Source organism: Peromyscus maniculatus, chromosome 18 (assembly GCF_049852395.1).
Source record: "Peromyscus maniculatus bairdii isolate BWxNUB_F1_BW_parent chromosome 18, HU_Pman_BW_mat_3.1, whole genome shotgun sequence".
In the NCBI taxonomy this organism is placed as follows: Eukaryota; Metazoa; Chordata; class Mammalia; order Rodentia; family Cricetidae; genus Peromyscus; species Peromyscus maniculatus.
This window is the reverse complement of record NC_134869.1, coordinates 25260798-25270315: the sequence shown is the minus strand read 5'-3', so window position 1 is coordinate 25270315 and position 9518 is coordinate 25260798. Positions and strand designations below refer to the sequence as shown.

The 9518-nt window shown below is 39.2% G+C and overlaps 1 protein-coding gene across 2 annotated transcripts in view; it reads right to left on the bottom strand.

Moving 5' to 3' along the window:
• Positions 1 to 336: 336 nt before the first annotated feature.
• Kitlg (KIT ligand) overlaps positions 337 to 9518 on the bottom strand; it is an 86818-nt gene continuing 77636 nt past the window's right edge. For both annotated transcript variants that reach the window (XM_006979578.4, XM_006979579.4), the window contains one exon: positions 337 to 4714. The gene's annotated coding sequence lies outside the window, so the exon portion shown is untranslated. The remainder of the gene's footprint in view (positions 4715 to 9518) is intronic.

Genomic DNA, 9518 nt, shown 5'->3' with positions numbered 1-9518 from the left:
CCAGGTGACTGCTACACATGCCCATCACCTTGATTTGAAGTACATCCCCTTAGGGTATAGCCACTTGGGACCCTTAAGACCTGGGATGCCCGTGTGCATCACTCTCTTGGCTCCGTGATGGCTTGGATGCTGGGACTGACCAGGCAGAACTTGGACCAGGCAGATCAGCGTGAAACATAGCTAGACTTTCCTGGACCCTATGATAAATCTCCCATGCTGTAGTGAGTTACCCCTTAATAAATTCCTTTGCTCATTAAATAGACTTCGTGGATTTCTCACTTTAAATCCATGTTATCAATAATGTAATAACCTAAAGATACCAAATGAGAGGGCAGATTTATGATGGTGCATAAAATTCTTTATTTAGAACAATAAAGTATATGTTTATATAATGTAATTTCAAATTCAAACCTGTATAAAAAGGGTCAGGACATATACCTATTTTAAAAAGTACACATACAGTATATACACATACACATCACATTTTACAACTTTTATTTAATTAAACTTCAGTCATAAACTATTTAGAATAGTGTTGACATACATTTACATTACAATATGCAAACTCCAATCTATGACTGAACTAGCAATATATCTGTGAAGCCATCTGAATGTCTGAATACTTCTCAAGTCTAGTGACTTAAAAAAACAGTGGCAGGTGGACACAATAATCACACACCAATCCCTAGACTACTGGAAAATAAGACTATAGGAATTTTGACTGGAAAATTTTATTTAGTGAAGTCTTAATACCCTAGAAATTGAGTAAATGAAAATACCATGTTTTTTTGTTTAAACAATTTTCTTTTTCTAAAAACAGTATTATAAGAAAATATTTGGAGATGGCAGTTGTGCATTTACGATGCTTAGTAAACGTTTTAGGATCATAAATATCCACCTTAGTATGGATCACTCCAAAACACACACCTGTTATAAAAGAGGTGCCGTTAATTTTATTCTGACAAAGGCATTTTAAGACTGGCTAGTAGAAGGCAGTAACATGAGTTGTGTAATCAGATTCCATAAATAAATTTTTATCTGAATGGTTACATTTAAAGCCAATTTCCCAGTATCATTCCAAAGATAAACCGGCTTACTTTAAAACTCGTGTCCTACTTTTCCAATTTTAAATGTAATTTATGGATTATCATCTTACAGATTGGCTCGAAAACATCTCTTGGCATCCAAGATCCTTAGTAGCACCCTACATTTTTTTTTCTTAGCTTTCAATAAAATGAGAACATTTACATTCATCCTCAGACACATCTCCAAATGTTACATACCATATCTTGCCTCTCTTCCTGATTGAAAATGCACTACCAGTTTCCTTTCCACAGAGGTGATCCCAAACATTTACTTAAGCAAAGGTAAAAGCCATCTCAAGTGTAAATGGTTATCCAATTCACCCTACTTAAAACCGAGTTTCACTTTTACTAATGGACCCTATTTACATTAGAAACTAAAACAGAAAGGACTTCTCCCGGACCAAACGCTTATGGAGAAGCCAGAGGTGGGTGTTTTGCCTGGGACTGTTTCTGCTGCTTTCTCTGCTTTGTGAATTGTGTGGCATTAGGGCTCACTCCTGAAGGGTGACCTCAGAGCTTACCCACACACAAATACAAAACTGAGATCCAGACAGGGAGGTGACATTACATCTGTAGGTGGCAAAGCAGAGTCCCCCGACGATCTTTCTCAACAGTCACCTGACTATATCTAACTGTCAAGTTTAAAAAATACATTTCTTCAAGAATGTGTATAGGATAGCTAAGATTCCATATCAGAATTAAATCACAAAATCAACACCTACTGTAGAAACACAGTAGAAACAATCTCGATTCCACCCATGGATTTTTCTGCTCATTTATAACTTCGATTGAATTAAAGAACCAAACTATGCCACACTTTTTTTTTTCTAAGCACATGGAAGGTCACTGAAATGTGTTTATTTCTAAACTAAAAGCACAGACTTCATTGTGGATACATACTTTTACATATTTCCACATTTTCTCAATACTTTTTGTAGTGCAGGTTTGTTACTGTATAGAGAAATTAATTTTTCTCTGATTCATTACAACGTGGCAGTGTGTTAAGTATGTTAAATAACAATACAAAAACCAGAATTGCTCTATCACAACCCGCAGATCACACAGATAGGATTGTTATAGGCCTGATTTCTACTGAGGAGATCCGAAGCTTTCGATATAATTTGCACTCTGAAGATTTCTTAGATTGTTTTCATTAAAAAGCAAATTTTAAACATTAAAAAAGAGAACTCTCAGGAAAAAAAGTGGGCCAATGGTAAGGGCAACTTTGCACATTATCTTCTCAGTTGGGAGGTTTTCATAATTTAAGAAAAATATTCAGAACACACATGGAATAAAATATGCAAAGATATGTATTTTTAACTGAAAGCAGGTACGCCATAGGCCATAGTTAATGTCCAAGCAGCTAGTATTCAAAATAATGTTCAGCATTTTCCTATCGTTCATGCATTTTATTGAACTTTAGTATGTTAAAAAAAATTGGCAATCCATGTAACTCTCAATGAACCAACATATTTAATAGGCAGGACACATCTTCCACCGTAAACCATTTCGGATTTTATAACCTGTTAAATTTGTTTACTCCGCACTATTGATGAAGACCATGTTTTTGAGCGTTAAAATCCAACTGCTAGCTGTGAGAACCGATGTATATTTATTGTACTCTCAAGCTCAGGAAATAGCACTGTCCTAAGCCTGAGCAAAATGAAACTGCCAGGTAAATAAATCAAGCCACAAAACTGAGAAATAATAGCAGCCTCAATCTATATACACCTACACCTATGATTTGTGCTAACCTACATCTATTATTCTCCTCAAAGCAAAATCAATGCCCAACAACAAAACAGACCCTTTCAGGAACTAACCTGATTTCTCGTTTATTACTAATCAGTTGCAGCCTGGGATAGGTGAGGGCTTGAACAAGTAAGTGCAGTGTCTCAATGCACTTGGCTTCATCTTGTGGGAATGACGGCATTAGAGGAACCTCGGAGCCTTAGATAAGGAACTATAGAAACCATCTAACTCTTTGGCATAAAGAGGAGCAGCAGCCACGTACTGGAGCTGTATTTGGACTAGCTGTGAATGTAAGCTAGGTTTTTTTTCATGCACTTTCAAGACAGAATAGAAGCTAGCAGTTAGGTCTCCATGCACCTTTGCATAATTACATTGAAAATGGTTGTCTTAAGGTTTTAGTACAGGGCAAATAAAATTATTACAAGGATTAAGTTAGAATAAAAAGCTTTAAATTTTCTATGCGTCTAGAGTAGGCGAAAAGATCCTTCACCAAAATAAAAGCAAAAGAAAAGCCATTCTTTGATTTTAGTCAATTGTTCTCACTATTAAAAAACAAAAAAAAGGACCAGGGGAATCCACAATATATCTTGCAAGTTCTGGTTTTTAAAAGCACAATGTTCATTGTGGAATTACTGCCAATTTCTGTCTAATATGAGAAATGCTGTCACACATTTTAAATAGCAAACTGACATGCATAACTACATAAAGCTCTCTTTTTATTTCGTTTCATAAACCTTAATGAATATAGTGTCTGATTTTTAAATAAATGGATACTTTAAAGAGATAATGGTTACACTGTAAATAACTAATGTTTTCTGAGTCCCGGCATTCTTGTACAAACCCAGTTACTTAGTTTGCAACACCCATATTAGCATAAAGTGTACATTTCTAACCTTAGGTACTACACATTATCATTTATTTTCTCCCATGATTATTTTTTTTAAACAATGGGACTTATTACACATTCAGCATTTTCTCCCAAGTCTGTTTTCATATCTCTGTAGTCGTTTCCAAACATAAACATGTCACATTATACTTTTGCAAACATGATTTACACACTCTAGGCTGGTGGTCAAGGGGAAAGACCAGCTTCACTGGGGGCCAACCGTCTTCCTCGGCATGCTCTTCCGCTGGTCCATGCCTACAGTTTTCTGCTGCGATGACTGTACTGGAGAGTTTTCCGTATACCATGGCATCATACTTGAGTCCAGCACTGGCTCTGCTGCCTGGATAGAACCAGTCAACCATGTCCATTTTCCCGGTGGGATATGGTGCACATGGTTTACGTCAGGAAGAGCCGAAGAAGCTTAGGCTCCTCTTGCTAATCACAACTACAGAGCAGATATGCCTGCTCAAAAAAAAAAAAAAAAAAAAAAAAAAAAAAACTCCCCATGGCTTTCAACTCCATACAGTGGCTGATGCTATGGAGTTATTGTTTTTAAAACTGTTTTCTACATCCCTTTGTGAGGAAAAAATAAATCCCCCCCGCCCCCACTATCCAGGCTGAGATCTACTTGCAGAGACCAGAATTAATTACAGGCTGCAGGTTGTAACTGAAGAACAAAGCTGTGTGGTTTTTTTTCAGCACTTAGACATTTCTCAAGCCTTGCAAATGGCGCAAGTGGACTAGACACGTGTTCTCTTTCCCGTCATCACTTGCAAAACCTCCAGAGCCCTGCTCCATGTAAATTCTTCTTCTTTGTAGATGATGAATTCAGTGCCAGTTTTGCCGCTAAACACTCAGCTCCAACTTCGGAATCATCCACACACAGTCATGGGTAGCAAGAACAGATACAGATGAGGGCTGTCACTTGAGACAGAATAGGCATGTGTTTAAAGCTGCTTCATTTATGAAGCAAACATGAACTGTCACCAGCCTGGAGAGGGAGAAAGAGGAGAGGGATTAAGATGTGTCTTCCTGCCTTCTTCTCCTTCTCAACAGCTAAATTCACAACTCCCATATAACCGTGGAATGAGTAACAGAGTTAATAACATGTGTCACATTTGAAAAACTGGTAGAATTTTTTTTTTAAATCAGCTCTGATGATCAGCCACTGTCTCCTTGGGAAGACATATTATCGCAAATGATCTTATTTATGATCCGCTGCCCATCTCTTCTCATTAGACTAGAAGCTCTATAAGGTCAGATGACTTATCTATTATCTTCATTGTTGTGGCACGACTCTCAGAACAGGGCCCGGCATGTAGTATGCCATACACACAGCAAATATTCCTTGGATGTAAGAATGGATAAAGTCCACTGCTTCTCTGTTCATGATAGCAAGAAAATGGAGCCAGCCTAGGTGTCCATTAAACAGGTGGATGGATAACTAAATGTGATGCCTATACACAATGAAATTTTATTCAGCCATTTAAAAAAAGGGAAATTACAGTGTAGGAAAATGGTTTGATCTTGAATGTATACTATTAAGTGAGGGAACCCAAATTCAGAAAAAAAAAATCAAACAATGTGTGGTCTTCTATACACACACACACACATGCATACTCACACACACACACATGCATGCTCACACACATGCACACATAAATGGGTTTAAATGTGAATAAAACTTAAGAAGCTATAAAGGAAACCAGGAAGGACAGAAATAGGTGCGGAGGAAGGATGGGGGTGGGGTGGGGAAAAGGACATAAAAGAGATGTGGAAGTGGAAGAAATGATGGGGGCGGGGTGGGGGAGTTGGCTGTTACAAGGTGAGGACATGCTGCTTATTTCATGAGTATGCTGCAAAAATCCAAGGTAGCATTGTAAAAATAATTGAATTTTCCCCCTATGGAAAAACAGCTGTAAATGACAGAAAGGTAGGAGAAATGAGGAGGCAGAGAACCAAAAGGACACTTTGTTCAAAAATACTATAGTAACATAAGAACATTGAAAATTAAAAATAATAATAAATGGGTAAGTGGGCTGGGAAGATAGCTGAGCTGATAAAGTGTCTATCAGTCAAGTATGAGAACAGGAGCTGGTCACCAGAACCTATTTTGGAAATCGTGTGTGTGTGTGTGTGTGTGTGTGTGTGTGTGTGTATTTATGTATATTGGTGCTTTCTTTCCACACCAGAAGAGGGCATGGGATCCTTATGGACCGGTTGTGTCAGATACCATTATTGATAATTGTTTGATTTTGAATGTATCTGAATATCACACACACACAGATATGCACATACATACATACTATATATACATATATATATATATATATATATGTAAAATGTGGTGATATTTTGTGCTGAAATGTGACATTTTATTTATATGTTAATAAAGTTTGCCTGGATATCAGAGTTCATAGTCATAAACAGAAATCAGGTGGTGGCGGCACATGCCCTTAATCCTATCACATGGCAGGTAGAGTCTCTGTGTGGTCAAGGACACAGCCAAGCATAGTGACACACATCTTTAATCCCAGTACCAACCATAGAGACCTGGAGGTCTGTACAGACAGGCAGTGACAAGGAAGTGATGTGGCTGGGCTTATAGTCAGTGAGAAGGCAGAACAGGAAGGCAATAAAGGTGCAGGTTAGACAGGAAGAGGCTCTCTTGGGAAGCTATGGTGAGGTGATGAGCTAAGGTTAGTTGGCTATTGCTCTGATCTCTACAGCTTGCACCTCTGTATTTGGCTCTGTGCTTCTTATTTAATAAGACTATTTAGAAATTCATTTAACACACACACACACACACACACACACACACACACACTCACATATGGCCATACCAAAGCCCATTTCTCTGTAAGCTAATAAAAATAATATTTAAATTTTAAAAAATCCTGTGTGGTAGCATGTACTTGTAACCTCAGCGGGGATGGGTAGATCCCTGGACATCACTGGCCAACCAGCCCAGATGAATTGGCAATCTCCAAGCTGATAAAAGACATTGTCTCAGAAAACAAGACGGATGGCACCCAGAGAATGAGAGTCATCGAGTTGTTCTCTTGTCTCAACATGCACACGCGCACATGAACACACATGCACAAGGAAAAAGAATGAATAAATTGATATCCCGTGACTTTCATGCCCCCGAACCACCACTTATCTCAGTCTGTGACAGGAGAATGAGCAATCTACATAGCTTTGAAGTTCTCTAGCATACAACATAGTAGACAGATGATGAGCAAAGAAGGTCTGAAGCCCAACGAAGTGTCTGGGAAGTGCCGAGGTTGAACCAGGTGCAGTGCCGTAGGAGACAGAGCTGTACTGGTGGAGAACCATAGTACCACAGCCTCATGCCTGAGCAGCTCCAGTGTTCTGGCTGGTCTAGCTAGTTCTGAGCCATCTCTTCTCCCAGCTTAGGAAATCACAGCAACAGGTTCTCACTAAGTATTTCTAAACCAAGGAAGAACTGCTGAAATGCCTCATCACACACTGAGGAATTCACTTGGCCTCAGTATAGTTTATTGTACTTGGTGAGACGCGAAAGGCACACTTTGTTTTCCTTTTTCAGGGCTGGTTTTAAACCACTGAATGCTCAGATATTTCTGCTTTCCAGTAATTTGGGAAAGCAGATTTAAATCCATACAGATAAATGAAGAGCGATTAAAGGAAAACTTCAAGAATATATAGATTTTTAAAAATAGAGCACAGGCAAGGCAAGCAAACTGGAATAACAAGAAGCAATGAAGCTATGCATAATTCAAAATTCTAGCATTCATTAAATATAGAGAAACCGGGTTGGAAATCTATTTTGGATTTTTGTCCTTGAGTCACTAAAGCAAGGAAGAGAAAACTGAAGGCTGATGACAATTTTTCCATCAAACAAAATTACAATTTCTTGATAATGATTCCTTGGATCTTGCAACACATCCATGAAATGGGTACTGTGATTCCATCACTATACAATGATGTGTCACTTAATGATGGAGATGCAACCTTACAAACAAGTCGTTGGGTGATTGTGTTGTAGAAACAGCATAAGGTCTACAAATCTAGATGGGCTAACATGTCACACAGTGAGGCTATATTATAATGGCGACATTATATTACAATGCCACCATTACGTGTGGTACACTGGCTGAAACCTCAGCATGTCCTCTACGCCCGCGTATGAAAACACGGAGGTTAAAGGATTCTAAATCATCCAGGATGCTAGAACTAGTTGCAGAGCCGGGGCCTGAACTCAGGCCTAACCTAACCATTTCTAATCGTTTGCTTTCTAATGCAGAAATGAAAGAAAACTCACAGGGAAGAAAAAAAAAAAAAACCTCCCCAAACCCAGACATTTTTAGAAAATATCTCATAAAGTAATCAGGGTCCTCCATGACTGGTGACCTTCCATTTCTAAGCCTGCACCCTACATGTCCAGGCATGGCGTGAGCTTGTTTTCATATCAAGTCTCAGATCCATTTCTCCCAGTGCAGCTCAGATCGACAGGAAAATTTTAGGGCGTGCTGTTTTTAACCTCCTTCCTTTACGGCTTTCTACTCCTGTGTGTGTGTGTGAGTGGATGTATAAATATGAATTATAATATATATATATTTCCACAAAGACTTAAAATTTTATATATTGAAATTATAATAAATATATGAAAAAATACAATGTTAAGATCTTTTGAAATTAGAGTAATTTACTTTCTACTCTTACAATGGTAAAGTAACTGAAAGTAATTAAATGCATGCTACAAGCACATACTATTTACTACTACCAGCCAGCAGCCTGAGCCTCCTCTGGGAGCCAACAATGGTTTTCCCAAGGTGTCCAGTAAGAATCTGTGTAGATAACTCTCAAATTCCCGTCAACAGTTCTAGCCCCAAGTGACCTCCATACCCTGAGGTCACTCTATGTGGTAACTTCTCAGAACTATCAATATCCATTAAGAGCTCTCTCTTGACCTCAGACACCCCATTTCTTTTTTTTTTCTTTCCTTTTCTTGTTTTTTCAAGACAGGGTTTCTCTGTGTAGCTTTAGTGCCTTTCCTGGAACTCACTCTGTAGCCCAGGCTGGCCTCGAACTCATCCGCCTGGCTCTGCCTCCCGAGTGCTGGGATTAAAGGTGTGCACCACCACTGGGCCCCATTTCTTTTAACAGCACCATCATCCTTTCTGCCTTCAATTCCCAATCATCACTGACACCCATCAAGTTGTCCAGTCCACCAGTAAAGATTGGGTGACTGTTCTACTGTGATGTCTCCAAAGTGGTCCATTTTTTTTTTTTAATTGCCACGGCCTTGACCCTAGTTCTCATTCTCTCCTGTCTGAATGGAAGACATTTCTCCTGGGCATAACCTCTCCCTTCAGCTCAAACCTCTGTCCCTCGGGCCATACCAATATCTGATGACTTTTCCTAAGCCTCAGCTTTCATGACATTGCTGACACTTTTCCAACCCCTCGAACAGCTTTTCAATTATCTAATGGAACACAAGCTGTATTCCTAGAATTCAAATGTGTCTTCAAACTGATTTCCACTCTTCCCCCACGCCCCCACCCAGCCCCGGCATTGACCCTGTGTGCCAGATGTTGTTATGTCAACTTGACACAGGCTAAAATCGTCTGAGAGGAGGGATCTTCATTTAAATGTCCCCCGTAAGAACCAGCTGTAAGGCATTTTATTAATTAGTGATTGATAGGGGAAGGCCCAGCCCATTGTGGGTGGTTCAATTCCTGGGCTGGTGGTCCCAAGTAAGAAAGCAGGCTGAGCAAGCCACGAGGAGCAAGCCAGAAAGCAGCACCCCT